The sequence below is a fragment of the Athene cunicularia genome, assembly GCF_003259725.1.
Source record: "Athene cunicularia isolate RWA chromosome 2 unlocalized genomic scaffold, athCun1 chr2_part1, whole genome shotgun sequence".
Classification (NCBI taxonomy): Eukaryota; Metazoa; Chordata; class Aves; order Strigiformes; family Strigidae; genus Athene; species Athene cunicularia.
This window is the reverse complement of record NW_020799095.1, coordinates 110,851,898-110,870,849: the sequence shown is the minus strand read 5'-3', so window position 1 is coordinate 110,870,849 and position 18,952 is coordinate 110,851,898.

The following is an 18,952-nucleotide window of genomic DNA, read 5'->3' as shown; positions in this document are numbered from 1 at the left end:
CAGAGGTGCAATGATATTGACTGCTGGATTTTTCTTAAGTGAGACAGTGGTTGTGGTGGGTGGACCTTGACTGCCTGCCATATACCCACCCAGCAAGTGTCTCATTCCCTACTCCTCAACAGGATTGGGGGTGGGGGAAAAGTAAGATTAAAAACCTTTTGGGTTGAGATAAAGACAGGGAGATCTATTATCAAGTACTGTCATAGGCAAAACAGACAAAACTTGGGAAAAAATAATTTATTTAAGTCATTAGTCTGTGATGAAAATGAACACTATAAATATTTTGTTCTGCTTTGCATTCTCTCAGACCCAGATTTTGAAGAGACACTTTTTGAAGAGCCCTTGGGAAACTTTCTTCAAGCTCAATGGAAGAGAAAGGAAACAAATGGCATCTGCAGCAGAAGTCTGGAATCCTGGGTCTAAAATACAGGTATAGTTGGGCAACAACTAGCTTTATAAAAGCTGTGATAAACATCCCAGCACAATCTTCAAAACTGTGCTTTTGTCATGCTTTTTTCAGCATTCAGTAAGCTTTTACTTTTCTAACCTATTTCTTGTGTTCGGCTGAGCACAGACTGGGTAGCTTCTTGGCAATAACTTGATATTCAGTTCCACTTACGCTGATGGTGCAGTAAGGAAAACTTATGGGTCATCAGCTCTTAATTGCAGCTTGAAGAATGACTACCTTTGTGCATATGCAGATGGTGCGGAAAGGCTCAGAGATTTTGCTAGATGAAAAGTAAATGTGATGTAGCTTAGAAGGAAGGTGGAAAGGAATATGAAGTGGCTCTGGTGAAATGGACCACTGACATATTTAAGGCTAATCCATGAGTCTGGAAATACGTTATGGAAACCAAGAAAAGCCACTGTGGGAAACACAATGACAGGAAAGAGATTTGGGTTCTTCATAAGTAAAAAAAGGTGATTTCTAGGGTCATTAGGGGATGGATGTTATACATAGGGGATGTTGGCTCTTTTATGAGACTTCTCTTTCCAGAAAAATGCTGCCTTTTTTTCTGTTCACAGTTCCTGACTGCTCTCTGTCACATCTTAGAGAGGTTGTGCTTAAGATTTGCTGTAAATATGAATGCTCCTTGGTGGTAAACTAGGAAAAAAATAAAATGAATGGAACAGTCATTATGGATTACAGGTATAATTTGTCTGTAATAATGAGTTATAAGCCTCAAAATCACATTTAAATTCATGTATTTTCTCAGATCAAAATGTTATAAAATAAAAGAAAAAAAGCTTTTTTTTTTTTTTTCTTTTTAGAGGCAGGGTACATTTATGAAAGTCACACTCAAGTTTAGGTTGTGAAGAACTCGAGGCTTTTGGTAATAATCCATCTATTGTCTCTCTTTGAGTTGGTATTAATTTTGGATTCTTTATAATTACTGTTGAGTTATACACCTTGTAGTGTTTGTACTGTATTGTTTACTCTACTCTAAATTCTACTATCAGTTTCCACTGTAGTGTTCAGAAAGTGAAACTTTTTTACAGAACTCTCATAAACATCATCTTAGTATTTCCACTGCAGGGATCTACCTTATTTGTCAGGTTGTCTGTTTAATACAGTAACATAGTAAGTATATGCTTGCAAAAACATTGTAGAGCTTGACTGGAATAAGTTTTCTCATCACATTAGTATTTCAAGTTTACACAGAAAAATTTTTCACTGCAAATAAAGATCTTGAGAACTTAACTGAAGAAGTTTTCTCTACACTGTTTTACCATCACTGACTTCAATTTCAAAATGAAGTGTTAGGTTTCAAAACAAACGATTCCCATTAAACAAAAGTTGGTCTTTATGAAGCTACATTGCTTGTCTTCTTTCTCTCCTTCCCTTAACGTATTTCTGTCAAGACAAAACATCTTTTCATTCAGCCCTCTGAGAAACTCTCTTTCAACTTTTAATAATTATTGGCCTCTTTGAACTGCATTGCAATAATACTACAAATCCTGATGTGGAAATAACTCAGAAATCTGCAAGGATTTCTTTTAAGAGGTTAATTTATTTCACTGTTGACAAATGTTTTTGCAAGGCAGAGCAACTTATTATGTTAAGGACCTTTGAGAACAAGTTGAATAACTCCAGAGTTTATGTCCCTTTTAAAAGAAACACAGATGCATTGTATTCGACCTATAAAATGAAGGGGGTGGTGGTGGTGTCTGTATTGAAATAATGTACAAGACAAACTGCTTTTTTAATGTGTTCAAATGTAAACCTGTTTAACACTGCCTAGTGTTAGCTGTGTGCTGATTTTTATAAAGACTATCATTCTCTTGAAGAACAGGGGAATATAAAATAATTTTAAGATTATTGAGCTCAATGTGATGACTGCAGGGAAGAGGCTGCCTTAGTTTCTGAATAACTCGCATTAGCAGTGCTTGTTTTGATTTCAACCTTTTCTGCTTTCTGTTTTGCATTCTTCCTTCTTTCTTTCTTTCTTTCTTTCTTTCTTTCTTTCTTTCTTTCTTTCTTTCTTTCTTTCTTTCTTTCTTTCTTTCTTTCTTTCTTTCTTTCTTTTCTTTCTTTCTTTCTTTCTTTCTTTCTTTCTTTCTTTCTTTCTTTCTTTCTTTCTTTTTCTTTCTTTTCTTTCTTTCCTGTCTTGTTCTTTAATCAGTTTAGATTGTTAGAAATTACACAGATAGAAGTTTCAACAGCTGCCAGAACAAGTACATTCTCTAGTTCACTCTTGTCAAGTACCAGTGGTGAATTAATTGTTTGAATTCATATGCTGCTGTCAACACAGCTGTCCAATATCCCAGTGTTTCCTTACGTCAGTTTATACCACTATCAATACTGCTTTGCAAATGCTTCAAAATATGTAGTGCAACTTTTAATGTTTTGTGAAGTATTTAACAAAGCTGAGATATAATGCAGTGCTGGAGAACAAAAAATGCTAAATTCAATTTGACTGGCCGCTCAGAGCAGCACAGCTATAAAAGTGGTGGAGAAATTAATTTCAAGGCATTGAGCCAAACCAGATTGAGAGGTATCAACATGCAAAGTTGATATTCTCTGTTCTTGAAGACTGTAAATTGTTCCATTAACAGAAGATTATGTACAAATGATTAATTATGAAATTTGATGCCTATATTAATATAAACCAGCATCACCCATCTAGCTTAACTTCTTTTCTCTTACAGTTACAGAAGCACTCCTTCTTATTATGTCAGTTTTAAATACTTTCCTTTATGGCTAAAATAAAATACTAGTCCCATAACTAGTCTAATTTATACAATAACAAAATTTAATGGGAACTAACTCAGCTTTTCTACATCTAAATTCCTAGGACAAACTTCTTCTAAGAGAAAATCTTAGAAGTTCATTTTTTGTATTATTTCTTTGGAATGTTACTTAGAATTTTCTTGCATATATGCTTCCTTGTACCTCAGTGAAATTAATGTCCCTGTGTTTTAATTCAATTTTCTTTAATTTGCTGGTGTGGAGCATAAATGCTGCTATGCCGGTGTCTTCAGTTTCAGAACTGGTACTGTGAGAGATAGCAATGGGCTAGATAGCTTTCCTGGTAAATGTCATTTCAGGATCTTAAGGCCTTTGGTTCATTTTTAATGAAGAAATCATGTGCCTGTGTCTCCCTCTTCTGGCACGAAAATATTTTGACCAGAAGTTGTTAATAACAGAATCATTGGAAAAGATCACAGCCTTTCCTGCGTTCATATTTGCCCATTGTTATTAATCTTCTCACACTCAGTTTGTGTGATGTTTTAATTGAACTGTTAAGGATTCTCCTAGAGGTACAGTGAAAGCTTCAAGACAGAATTTTGGCCAGAATTAAACTCCCTGGGTTTGTACTGTACTGTCCCTCAAAAAGAAATTTAGCAGTAACAAGGGTAACTTAGAACATTTTTTTTTTTTTCTTGCAATGTATTCAGTCCCAGCTTTTAAGGTCTAATTAATATGAAGACCTCAGTTTTCTCAAAGAAAGGAGAGCTTGTGAGCTCTGTGTCATGCTTGACAAACCCTGCCATCCTGTTTCTGGACCAAAGTGGTTTGTATGCAGTTTACTCTAATGTCTCTGCAACATTCCTCCCAGGACTTCTGTTTCCAGTTGCTGTATCAAATACCAAGTCACATGTCTGCTGTGCACTTGCAGCAAAGATGTGCTAAAGATTAAAAAAAACCAACCCATCTCAGGCAGCTAAGCAAAATACTTAAAAAATCTGATGGTTTGTTCTTAAACATTTTTTATTTTGTTTTGATTTTAGCTTCTGGTTTTGAAGTCCTGAAGACTCAGTGGTCTATCAACTCATCAAAACCCATCAGTTTTGACTTGATTCTCAGTTTTCACACACTAAGTGGTCCAAAGTGCTTGCCTCAGTGAAGGAATATAATTTTTCTTGAGAGTGACATCTCATAGGGTAGACTTAGCATGTAAGGACATGATGTAGTTGGGAACTGTCAGTGCCAAGTTAATGGTTGGACTAGATGATCTTCAAGGTCCTTTCCAACCTAGTTGATTCTGTGACAGCTTAAGGAGCCTTCAGAAAAACTGAGGACTCTAACTCAGGGTATAACGGTAAACAGAGACAAGTATTAGTGAAAAACCAGGAGTGTAAAAAGCTATCTAAGGAAGTAATACATAGTTCCTGTTATTAAATACCATGTTATAGAGGGTGCTAACTGTCTTCAATCATTGTCTTGCAAAAGCAACTGATAAGGGATATGTCCTATCAGTAGTTTGATAGACCACATTCTTAACACAGTAACCTAAATGCACTTGTTCCCCAGACAAACACGACTGACGGTTACCAAATATGTATCATATCTCCTGAGAGGCTGGAGATGAACATAAAGCACAGCAAAGACAAAAAAAGCAGTACAGATATCTCTGTTCAAAGTGGGCTCCTTAAAGCATAACCTGTCTTTGGAAAAACAAACCAGGTCTTAAGAAATCACTGCTATACAGCTAAATATAAGGAGTGCCCAAAGGTAAGAAAATGTTTGCAAATGTTGCCAAGCCTATTGAAGCTGTGCAAGCAGGAAGTATATAGTTCAGAAGGAAATGAAGGCACAGATCTGTCCTTCAAACATGAGGTTGATCAGCATGCAGAAATCTTCAGCAGCAAACTCTTAGACCCCTAATTAACATCTGTCCGTTGAGGTCAGTTATTAGGACAGAATAACCACATAACCAGAGTGGCCAGCGCAGTCACAGAATTTTAGTCCCTTATTTCAAAACAGTAAAGAAATACTTTGGGGTGCTGTTTTGTTCCAGACTTCAGAAACAATAGAACAGACAAGGTAATATGTTCTTTGACTTTGGGTCTAAGAATTTTCTCTCTCTGTTACGCTAGCTGCAGTCCTAAGGACTCAGACTGACTTATAGCCTGAGAAAAGAAGTGTCCTCGTATGCTGCAACTCAACCCAGAATAGAGGCTCCAGAGAACCTTTTCTGGCCTTATGGTGTTGGGTTTTTTTAACTATGTGAGATAAGGGACATCCCCTGAATGAATGAGAAATGGACTTTAAAAAACACTTCCATCTTTAATAACAGAGACAAGAGTCTTCTGTGTCCCAGGTGAATGCCTCAGCCATACAGCTATAAAATGGACAAAAATGTCATCTTCTCTGTGCAATAATTATCATAAATAGAATAGCTCTTAACAACAGAGGTTGTTAATGAGCAAGTACAGGATTCCCAGTCTGGTAGTTAAGGGCATTTCAGAGATCTAAACATTACTTGCTATAAGTCAGATAAAGTTGAGTTTTGGAAACAAGATTAATGCCTACAAGGAAAATGATTATTTGCAGCTGTACAGAAAACAATTGCACACTTGTCAAACAAGGAGGGAAAAATGTCCCATGTTACCAGAAGCATTCCATAAAATCTGAGATACCTGGCCTGAGGATTGGGATTTCCAGGACTGGGCGCTGCAGGTGAGGGAGACAGGATAATATCTAAGTTAACATGAGTCTGTGGAGCAAGTGTGAGTTATGCTGTGAGAAGTTTAGGTGTTTAAGGAATCAGAACTCTCCTTTTCTGAGGATATTTTAGTTATCACGGCTTTCGTAAGCCTGAATACTCAACAGCTATTATAAGCATTCTTATGATAACTTATTTCTCTTCTTTCCATCTTTAAAATATGTAAGGAAAAACATTTTGTTTATGAGATCACAAAATATAAATTGAAATAAGCAGCTTTAATATGTCTTCTGTGGAAATTTATATTGTCAGTTTGTCCCCATTTACCTCTTAGCAATAGACTGCTTCCTTTTATTTTGTCCCTGGTAAATTCTGCTTTCTGGTTATTGTACACAAGAAGGATGTTAGAAATACTATTTGAAATACAGTAAAAAATGTCTAAAAAGAAAAACAATCAGCTAGTAGGCTTATGCTGGTTCTTGGAGCAGGGCAGTATGCCAGATGGGAGTTACTAGAAAGAGTTATAAAGAAAGGATGGAGCACTTATAAGTCAGTCTAGATATTGAACTGTGTGTAATTTTTCTTTAATTGTCAATACATGGGGATTAACATTTCTTTTTTATTTGTCCTGGAAGTATTTCAACTCCGATCTACATGTTTTAGAGGAATGTCCTCTGTACTTGCTGTATATTTCCATGAGGCAGTGCATTTTTTGCCAGTAAAATTACATTGCAAGTGATACCATCTGTGTAAGAAACATATATTTCGTCATAAATAGCAATAAGACTGCCAAAGAAAATGTAGAAGAAATGTTATATTATGGCTGAAACCATAGTATAACAAGTATATTGACATTATTTGCTTAGGAAGTTTATTCAACAATGAGTCTAATTTCGTCCTAGAGAAGCTATTGCTGCAGATATGCAAGACAAAATTTCAGTCTGACTCTAAGATCTTGAGTTAGCATTAGAAAAGCCATGTTTGAACTTCTAGATGGAATATGTCGATCCAGAATAAAGATGTGCAGGAAACAGTAACACCTTTAAAGAATTGCTTTTTCTGCTATTACTTGGAGAGCTACAGAACTGGCTCTCCTACTGTGACTGGGATGCTGAATCTGTACAAAATTGGCACCTGTTTCCACTGGGTGGCAGTCCAAGCTCTTCTCAGGCCCGAAAAAGATGGCTTTCTCTTTAGCTGAAAAAAAACTCAGCATCACCCTAGCATCTCAATGCTTTGTAAAACTCATGAGACTTTTCTGTACATGTAGTGAGTCAGGTGTTGGCCCCTTCATCCTCAGGGACTCTCTGATTACCCATAGGAAGATGATCTCTCTTCTGCTAATGGCATTTCAAAATGCAGTTCCCATATTGTGCTTTAATTAGATTGTGATTAGTTCAAGCAAACTGTTTTTTTAAAATGAGGATTCCTGAAATGAACACCTTCACCATGAACACTGTCTACTCACAGAATTCTTTGGAGACATCTAATGGGCTTAAGTAGCCTATCTAGAAATTAAGGGGAAAACCATGTACTGTGTGTCGCACATAGCCTTATATTTTAAAGCATGTTGAAGCACCACGGAAGAAAGTGGATGTTTACAGCAGTGAGAGATAGCACTTTTGATCCTCTCTTCTAGGAGGTTCGTGCCTGTGACTGCAGTGATTACTGTTGTCTGTTCAGCTGTAGTTTTTCTAAGCCTCATAAGCATAGTCGGTGCTTGGATGAGGAGTACTGACCCATCCAAGCAGGAGAGGGACCACTGTGTCTCTCCTGCTCTGCCTCACACGACACTGTTGAGGGTTGCATTGCTAGGATTCCTTCCCTCCATGCAGAAACAGCAAGAAACAAAGATCACCACTGCTTCAGGTGGCAAGGATCCCATAGTTATTTTAGGATGGTAAGGAAAAATTGCAGTGTCCTGGACATGCTGTATAAAAAGTGAATTTCCTTTAGGTACCTGAAATCTTTCTGTACTTTCTCTTGGACACACTTTCTTGTCTTTCCAGTAATTGTAATGGATTTTACAAAGGATTGCTTGCCCTCACAACATATATCACATTTTAGTCACTGTTTCACCACAAACAGCACAATACAAGAAAGAAGATTTTATGGGACTCTGGAGTACAGGCAATATTTTTTTTTAATAGAAGTCTGTTAGTTTAAGACTTAGTTTAACCCTGGGTTATTTCAGGTCTTTTCATAGATCCTTTAGGAAAGATTGCACTGTTTGCTTGAAGAGGATAAATAAGATAATGCATCCTTTTTTGTATGGACAGGCCCAGTAAACTGTGTATCACTGAAACAAGATGCTAGCTTTGGAGTTTGCCCTTGTTTGATCTCAGAACCGTGAGTCAGTGTGCTAACAGCTTCAGAGCTGTGTCACGCAGGAAGAGGCATTGTTCACCACTTTTCAAAGTCTTTTCCATCTCATATACTCAAACTCAACACCTGAGAGATTCACAAAATCAAACCCAGACAAAAATAACCTGTTAAAGAAAAGGACAATCTCCAAGAAACTGTCTGTACCTTAAACTAGAGTGGTTAAAGTACACTACCACCAAGGTTAGTGATTCAGTTTGAGAACCTAAGAGTCCTTGAAATGTTTTCAGTAGAATCTGTTTGGAAATTTCCACTGAAACAGGTGTTTCATATCAGAAACATATACATGACAATGAAAGTTATCTTTAGTTTCACAGGATGAAATTTCAGTTCTGAAAAAGAAGCCTTTCTTATAGAGCTCTCTTTAGGAGGTTTTTGTTTCTTGCTGCCAAGCTACAATGAAAACATCCTCTTATACTACTTTTTTCCTTGGCTTTAATAGATGGGAAGTACCAAAATCTTCTGCATTACTTTTCTGACATAAGCTGCCTCAGAGCCCAATGGCTCTGGTAGTGCAAGCTGATATAGCTGATTGTAGACCACCGGGAAAGGTAGAGCTCTTCACACTCCCTCCTTAACTGCAGAGCAGATTTCTCATACCAAGAACAGGGATATGTCATTCTGGATTTCTAGGATTGGTGCTATAAACTGTGAAAAAAACTCCAGCCAGAGCAAACTATAGACCATCCTCTCACAGTAGAGGTCACCATAGACATACCACCAGTAGTGAAATATACTGGCTCCCTACTGTGAATGCAGGACCTCATTTGGTGGCTTTTACTCAGCTTTGCACAAGTTATTGGGAGGTCTCAAACAGGCTTTCCAACAACAGGAGGATTGGTGAGGAGATTTCCTGAGTGAGACCTAGACTGTAATATTTGCTTCTAAGAGAAAGGAGAGTGAACACAGACCTCAGCTTTATCTGTGGATCGTTCAACTGCACTTCCACCCAGACAAGTCACTTAAAACCTGCAATTAAATAATGCCGCATGCCAAGTGGAAGAATAACCTTTCTCCTTTCTGTGCCTGCTGCTTTGTAACATGTGTTGTCAAAGAATCTTCTGGTTTTCCTTGGAAACTAGCTGTACAACCTGGTCTCTGCCTGCATGCGAGTGGGTCTCTTTCCCTCACCTACCTCATGAAAGAGGGCTGTCACAGTTAATTTTTGTGAAGTGCTTCACAATTACTACCTGACAGATGCCTAAATATGAAGCATGGTTAGTATAATAGTGTAACTGAAAGGACTTTAACAGAACTGGTTTTGCTTTAAAAATCTCTTCTCTCTCCCAGCGCTCTCTATTTTAATGTCCCCATCTTCTTTTCATTTAATCCTCATCTCATACCTTTTGTTTCTTTTCATTGGCCCTCCTGGACAACTGTTTTTGGGAAAGCCTTTTTATATATCTCTCTTTCCCTTGTTCTCTAATAGATACCATCATCTTTTAAAGAGCAGCCACTCCCTCCCTCAGCTAAGTACTATCTTGGCAGGCAACTGAGGAGGAGGAGTCTTCTTTAAAAGGCTTTGAAATTGTATTGTTAAAAAATATATAAATAAAGCAACAAACCTTTTAATAGAGCTTTGAACAATCATCCCTTTCGTTCCCTTATGGCCTATTGTGCTTCTGGCTTTTTTATTATTTAGTGTGCATCAAAAAAAAAAAAAATCCAAATGTTTTATGTTAAGCCATTAAGAGTTTATTTGGGTTGAAAATAAATAAATAAATGTAGTGCTAGCAGTTGGGACTGTGAGCACACACACAGTTGCCTGGCAGAGGCAACCTATAGGAGGCACATCAGAAGGCCAGAATAAGCTTCAGTGAAAGACCAGAACAAAAGCATCAGCAGCATTTGTTTCTGGTTAAGTACTTTTGCATGAGCCTGACTACTGGAGTGGTTTACCCAGCTTTTATCTGTTTCAAATTCACCTCACTCCCCCCACCACTCTCTACAGCATCACTCTGAACTGTAACTCATGGTAATTATATGGAGGAAGCATGGGATTTTTTAAATCTTTTGTTTTATTTTTTTAAACCACCTGATGGGAGTATGTCACTGGTTTGTATCCAGCATTGCTCCTGGAGTTATTAGACACCTAAGTGAATGTTTTTTGCATGGCCTGTCTGCATTCTTTGTGCATTTAGATGTAAGTGCTGGATATATTTTGTGAATAGCCAGAAGCAATTTGTTTCTTTCTTTCTACCCCCTTCCACTTTTGTTTGCCAACTCTGCCTGTCATCCCCAGAGAATTCTGTAGCAGGCTGGTGACTGCAGCTAGGGCTCCTCTGTGTGCATAATTAGTATCAATCTTGCTTGGTCTCATTTCCCTGGTGGGGTTGTTGAGGAGAGACAGAAGAGTTTTTCCCACTAAATGCATTATTAGGGTCACATCTTCGCTCCCATGTGACCTACATTTGGTGAATCAACATCAAACCTAAACTTTCTAACCCTCTTTTTCCATGAGACTGAAGTATATGGTAATTTTTGAAAAACACACATAGAGACTGCTGTTGGTATTCTTAAAGAATTAATAGATTGCAAGAAGTAGATAAGAGGACCTTCTGAGAATCTGAGCTTGACTTTACTGTCTCAGTTTTGAGACTCATAAATAAAACAACCTGATACTCCTCAAGAAGCTGAATGGAGCCACTGACAGTCCAGACCTCAGAAAATCAAAGAAGAGGTGTCCATCACCAATCAGGCTCCAAAGGAAGGACAGTGCCTAATGGGTGCCTTTCATTAAGTGCTATTTTATGTGTGGGACAAGGAATGTCAGGTTGCAGATGACAAAAAGAGCTTCTAGCACACATAATCTCAGGCACATCAAAGACACCGGAACAGAAATGTACCCACAGCACAAAAAAAAGAGAACATGAAACTGCCTCTGTAACATAGTGACATTTTCAATTTTGCCCTTTTGTGACAGTATTGATGATTTTAACAAAAGAAAAAAAAAAAAAAAAAAAAAAAGAACATAGTTTTAAATGCTAGACTCCTTTAGCTCACGTAGTTTGGTAGTTTTCCCTATAAAAGCAAGGTATACCTTTCAAAATCTAGTTACAGGATCAGAAATACAGAAGAGAAAATTTGTCATAAATTTAGGTTTAGGAGGCTTAAAATTCTGTAGACCTTGATCTTGCATACAGCCTTCTGTATGCTTGTTCTGACCCCTTAAAAAAAAAATACTACAGCTCAGAAAAGGCTTAAAGGGAAGACCTAACTGAGGTCTTCCCAGTCTGTAAAACAGGGATTATAAACTTTCTGACCTCATACTGTTACTGTGAAAATAATCACCCTATTGTATACTGCAGTATTTCAGTAGGCAGCGTATGTGTTCCTGAGATACAGATAATTAAGTTGAACAGTGAGGTTATTGGGAAAGAGCAAGAATGTAAGTACACTGTTCTGTAATATATACCAGTTTTAATGAGATGAGAAGAGTTTATAACATAAACTTGGAATACAAATAAAACAAATATACAAAGATCAGTGGAAAGCTTCCTATTGGCTCCAGTGCTTTTTAAAGTTCACATTAAAAAAAAGAGCAACTGTTGTAGTATCTTCAGCTATTATGGTAGTGAAGGTTCACTTGATCTTTGTAAGTGATTACTTCTGGAGACTGGTACTGCTTGGCAAGGCACAACTGCAGACTCATACCAAAGACTGGGTGTTTGTTGAGTACTGAGAAACAATCACTTAAAAAAAAAAAATCCTGAGAGTTACTTAGACAATTCTACTTGCAAGATCATTCACCATTCATATTTTAAAGGCATTATTTTCAAGTACTGATAAAAGAAATATAGCCAGGTATTTTAAGGTTTTGTGTATTTCTAGAAAACGTTTATATTTTTAAAGGGTATGGTTTTGACATCCAATTATTGGTCATGAATTATTCAGTTGTTAGAGTATATCAGCAGTTGAATGTCCTTTATATCATACCTGGAATAATCCTTATTCTTGGAATAAAGATTTGGAAGAACCTATGTCACAAACCTGTAAAAGCTTATAAAGGTATTTCACTTGGGATGAGAACAGAATACACATTTACCTTGCAGAACCAGAGCTCCCAAAAGGAAAAGCAGACTAGTGTTTATTTTACAACATAAGGTCACCGTGTCTCAGATTGTCCTCTCACAACGATACACAGCAGGTAGTTTTAATATCTATCTTTTAGACCTTTGAAGTCAAAAGGAAATATATTTATTAGGAAGTTGGAAAGAAAAAGCAAGCATGGGATGGACTGCTGTGTAGATAAGAAGGATGGTTTGGACTGGCTGATAGAAAGAGAATTTCAGTGCTGGTCTGACAGTTAAAGAATGAAATTACAAAGAGATCAATGAGAACAATTTTTCATCTTTCCACATCTGGAAATAATTCTTGCCTGTGATTTATTGTAAGTATAAACATTGGAGTGGCTTGGTGTGGGTGAAGACCAGTGTCCAGTACTGGAAGTGCTGGATCTACATGGTACTTCCTATAGGGAGCGGAAAAGATATTTCTTCTTTGCCAAAATTTAACTTTGTGACTAGTGGTGTAAGAATTTTCAAAGAATAGATGGGTTTGAATTAATGAAGTGAGCTGAGAGGGTTTATGATTATAGGAATGCTTAAAATCACTGAACTGAAATGCAAAGTATAAAGTTCCTCTGATATTTAGAGCAATCCCAAACTTCTTTAAGAATTCACTTGTATAATAAGGCAAAGTCAAAAAGCTGCATCAGAATTCCCACTTTGAGTTATGGGAATACTGAACATTTGAAACTTGGGTATGGCTTTTATAATTGAGGCCTATGTCTTTAACGAACCAAAGGAAAAGACTTGCCACAGGCGTTTTGAATTTTGCCGGGTATGAAGTAGGATAAATCACTGAGTTTCTTTCTCTGTTTCTGTGATGGATCTGGAAAACTTTGAACTAGCTTCTGCTGCTTAACCTGACTCCAGGTTTCCAAATCTAGATCCTACACTAATTTCAGATGTTCCTTTCAGGGCTTCTCTGGAAGAAAGGGAAGGTTATAGTGAGGAAAACACCATGCAAGACTGTAGCAAATGCACCCAGTAGACTAAGCAAGTCTCCTTGAAGTTCTGGTTAGAGATGATAAAGCAAATATTTAATAGCTTAATGTTAAGACAAAGTAACACCAGCCTCCTCCTCCTCCGCACACACACACAACTTGTTTACAAAAGTGCCTTGTAGTGACTGCTGGTGGTGTCACTCCGTCCCATGCCCCAGAGCTATCACCGGGCCTCATGGGAGTTGTGACTACAGCACTGGACATGGGACTGTTTGTTCACTCACTTTCTGTGAAGAGAGTTTTGAACTGTGTTTTGAATAGACAGCATTTTCTTTGTGTGGTTGGTAAATAACACAGAGCAAAGTTAGTCAGCAAGTTGCATAGCTTCTGCATTCTGATTCTTTGGAGCCCTTTTGTACCAAGCTTGACAGGATGTTTTTAACAGAATGTGACCTCACTGGGATACCAGAGGTAAGGAAAAAAGTTATTTGGGCTGTTGTGGAATATTTTGCACAGAGCTGACCGAAAGTACTGCTTTAAAATGTCTCTTGGAAAGAAGGTGGTTTCATGGTGATCCAGTCAGCACCTTGTTCAGTGAAAATCAATGTCTTTCACTCCTTTGTAAGTTATAGGAAATCTTAATAAGATTTTCTATTTCCCACTTACGGAAAAAGATGCTGATTTGCAGATCTCAGACCGATTATGTGCTTGCTCTAATGTGTTGAGCAAAGGCCCAGTTCTAGAAACAGAACATCAAAATATTTTCTTTCTAACACAGAAAAGAATAAGCAGATCTGATCCAGTTGTTCATCCAAGTCCTAGAAGCAGCAGTGTGAGAATCGGAGCGGTAGCAAACCCAACAGGACCAGGCGACGGAGACCTTCTGGACACCTGGACTCAATCACTAGGTAAAGGTAAGAAAGAAAAAAGAAAAAAAACATATCAGTGTGTTTTCTGGGTAAGATCATGTATGGACTTTCATCACAGACATCAAAGCTGAGGCTGACGCTTGTAGTTTTGCTTGGATGTAGAGCAAAGGGTACTGTGGTACCTAAGGGGGTGGGGGGGCTGGGCAGGCACCCCCTCTCCTCCCTCTGCTGGTCAGCACCGGGGGAATGAGGTGGCGGGGGGGGGGACCCGCAACTTTCTGTTGAGGGGTAGAAAAGCCCTGTTGGTTAGCAGCTCTTCAGGGCTTCTTCAGTGTGCTGCTCATAGCACTGACAGCATACGGGTGTAGTGTGATGCAAGGTTCAGCGGCAGTAGAAAAAGGGAGAGAAATCTGAGTGTTCAAAAGGTCAGGGAAAGATGATTTTTCTTCTAAAAAACCAATACACAGATGTAGTTTAGATATTTATACAGTATAAAAATAAGGTAGATTCATGCTGAATGATCTGATTTGTTTATATTCAGGATCTAAAGAGATTTTTATGAGAAATGAAATAAAAATGCATTATTAAGCAAAATAACTTCATGAATAATAGGCATCTTGCTGTTCTGAAATTGAATTAACAATATGTGATCTGCTTTACTATGTATACCAGCAGAACAAAACTTCATTGTTTTTGCGGTCAACAAATGTTTTTTTCCAGTCAGTACAGGTGACTTACAAAAAAAAAAATTAAAAAAATGTTTGGAGTCGCTGATAGAGCAGTGAGAGGAAATTAAGTTCTCACGATATGTAAACCTGTTATTCATACTTAAAGACTCGCATAACAAAGAAATCTATATATAGGCTTTTAAAATTGGAAAGTTTTGTGTGCTTCTTACAATGAAAGTGTTCTTTGGTAAAAGAGGATGGAAAAGTTTGCTCATTTACTTATGACTAACTAGAACTGCTTTTACTGTAAGACACATAAAGAATTAGAGATTTGGTTTTTCTTGTGATCAGTTAGGAAGTGGATGGGTTGAACTTCATTTAGTGGTATAAAAGATGCAGTGAGCATGTCACTGCTCCCAGTAAGACTGGGTAATGACTTTGGTTTGACAAAGCATGTACAGAAGAAACTTCTAGAGACAAGTGTTGTTCTCTAAAGTAGAAATCTGTCAGATGGGGATAACTGAAGATGTATATTCACAACTTTGGTATCTGTGTTGCAGTAATACTTCTGGTCCTCATCATGAGTCAGATGCTGGGTATTGTGCAATTCAAAACCAGATTTTTTATACCAAACAGCTAATGATGCTGACATGAGACAGCAGTTGAATAAGCCAGATGTGATAAATTATTCAGTCATAAAAAATAGACCCAAAGTGTTAAGATGGAGTTTTCTGATTTTAATATATTTCTACAGCTATATATGAACAGTTCAGGTTTCTTTAACAGATGATTTTTTTCATAGTGTCTCACCCACTGCAGGTAAACTGCCACTAGTAGTTGAAAGCTTGATCTCTTTTTGACCTTCAGTCAGAGAGAAGTTTGCAGGGTAGAATACAGTTTATGTTACCCCTGAATTTGAGCCAGAGTCCAAATGTTAAATACAAGTAGTCAGTTTGATACTTAGGAAAGCTACGATGGAGAAACCAGTAGAGGTCAGTACAGAGTGCGGAAACTGAAGCGGAGTGCCAAGGCTTTGTGTATTTATGCTCTGTACTTTCCATCTTTAACTTTCCCTTTAAAATACGGTAAAGGCTTACGGTCAATATTTATGTCCTCTTCGAAAGATAAATTAAAAATGCTTGGAATAATACGATAATGACAGACTGCTTAAACACAGTACTTTAAGCAATGACACGCATTTTGTAGCATGTTATAGCTTGCAGATAGATGCTGGAAACCTTATTTCATGGAATCATTATCGAGACCAACGCGTAATACTTTTTACATATATTGCAGTGACAAACACATCCAACTCATGATTAAGTAGCAAAAATTTAGGAGAAAGAGGATAATTTTTATGAAACAAGTTTTCAGATACTTTCAGTTAAAGTAGCAAAAGAATTTTTTTCTCATTTTAGGTAAGGAGTTTGGATAATTATCAGTAAGTGTTGCTTTAAAAGTCTTTTCTTTGTGTATATACACATATATACACAGAGAGAGGGAGAGACAGACAGACTCTATATAAAGTTCAATTATCTTTTGTTTCACTTTTTTAAAGCCATTGTTTGCTCGTGGTTTCCTTTTGTGATTTAAAGCAAGGAAAAGAATCACCGCGTATAGTCTGTTCATGAAAAGATCCTTCATCATATACTAGCTGCAAAATCTCATCTCTGAAAAGCTTCTGTTCAAGCTGCTTTCTGTGGAACTAGAAAGAGCAGTCTGCCTGTCCTCTTTCTGTTTCCTTGCACTTTAACTAAGTACTTTGAAAACTATCTTGCTATTAAATTGCAATTGTTGACTATTAAAGAATTAAAAAAAAAATTATCATCAGATAAAGGTGGCATGCTATATCTTGATTCCAATACCGACTTCCATCTGCTGTCTGTGAGTTAAGGAGAAATTTAGCGAATACCTTCAGAGATAATAGAACTATACAAACAGTGAATACTTTTGCAAATCCTCTTTACTTGTTCTGCTTACCTTCCATGTGTTTCTGTTAATTGCTTTTGACAGCATTGGAAAAATATCCAATATGTTTTCTTTTTATTTGTTTTATCATGCACTTAAAAATAACAAGAACCAGACAGATTTTCTATATGCTTTCTCATGGACACTTGTGTTGTGTGTCTTTGGAGTCAGATGGCATAAGTGTGAACACAGTTCGGAGGGCTTTAACGGAGGATTATGGTAGGGGAGGGATTCCCTGATAACTGTAACAGCTATCATCAACAAAATAATCTGAAATGGGAAGGAGATGGATAAACTGCTGTTGCAGTATCTGACCTGTGACGTGTTTTTTCCACACTTCTGTCACTGTAACACCACACACAGGTCTTCCAGTCCAGTACAGCTGAATTTCCTTGTGAAAAATGTCCTCTTACATGTGTAGTGTAAAATCCTGGTTTTGGTAAAGGCAGTGGAATTCATGATATTTGGGTCAGTGGTGAGACTGGGAGCTCTACAGGCTTGTTTCAACATTATTTTTTCCCTGAGGTAAAGGAAACCTACAAATAATCTAATTTCTTTCATAACACAGGGTCCAGTCTAACAGTATGACATGAGTGATGGCATGCTAAATCAAAATTTTCTTTTTGAGTCCAAATTTCTTACCAAAGGTTTGGATTCAATTACATTCAATTCTTCTTCATTTAAAGGGAAGTAGAGAAGCCACTTCTAGTACTGATTTTACTCTTGGCTTTGATTATGTTTTGAGAAAACAGTCTTGAATCTGAAAGTCAAACCCAGCTTCTTTCCCCAGGTAAAATTCTGATGTCCATACCATTTTTACACACAATACTTTCCTATTGCCTTTTTCACATCTCTCTCCTTTTTTGTTGGGTAGGAAGGGTGTGAGAAATTGTATTTTGCTGAGCCACAGTGGAACTTCTCATTTACAGTAACTGGTATGCTTCATTAGTTGATGTTGGGAGGAAGCCCACCTTCTCAAATGTTTTTCCTGAAAAGCAGTACAAAGGTTCAAGCAAAGATGGTTCTTATAACACCAAATGCTCTGGGTTTAGCCAGTCAGTGCTGAAGTCCAAAAGCCCAAGTATTTCTATTGCTTCAATTAAGTTTATTACATGTTAAATTTCACGAACGTCTGGTCTGCTTTTTTTTTTTTTTTCTGTAACATATGGGATATAAACCCCCAAAACTGAGGGACAAAAAATATGTTGCTGGAAATGTGTAGTTCAGTCAAATATAATGTTATGCTAGAAGTCTGCTATTCTTATCTGTATCCAGACCAAAGATAGAAGATTACAGCAAAGTTGTTCATGATTAGGGAACAGAAGGTCTATCTTATTACTGAAGTTCTTCGTCTCTTGTTAGCTTTATGTTCGGTATTTTCTTGATTATGGTATTGCATTCAGACATTCTTACCGGTATAGTTACATTATCTTCTCATTTTGTCCATCTTTTCTGATGTGTTTTGGTTTACTTCTTTGCTGTTTTTTAAAAGTTTTTCCCTGCAAAGTAGCTATGCTTAGTTAAATTATCTTACCACTATATAGCTACGTTTTATGTTTGTCAGACATAAATTTCTCCATTCTTAGTGTATGTGTGTACAGGGGTGAATTCTAACATTTTGCATTAAGTGATATAGACATATGTGTCATTTAACTATAAAGCTCTGTTTTCTGTTTAAGAATCTACCAAAAAAATTCAGTCAGCGGTGATCTGTAATTGAGATAGTTTCACGAGTGAAATCTCTTCATACAAAAAAGGAAACTGTGATATTTGCACCAGCAATTGAATAAATTAAGATTCCTTACCTGTAATTACATTATCAATCTGCAGAATGCAAGATAACTTAAAATAAATTAGAGACAATAAATTAGAATGATAAATGTAGGCAAATAAACTGTAATTTCAAACATTCCACAGGGAGAAAAATGATAGCTTTTTCACCCATTTCAGGAATAAAAGGACAGCCTAAGGGACTGGCATAATTCTGGGAAATGTTCTCTATATCACAAGAAAACATCAATATAACAGTTTCATTTTTGGTGGTTCTAACATTTTAGTGAAACCATAAGGGATCAGAAATAGTGATTTTCCCTGACTATATTTGAATGGATGGTATAACTGGGTTTGTATTTTTTCACCTTATCCTGTAGTTTTATTGGGAATTTG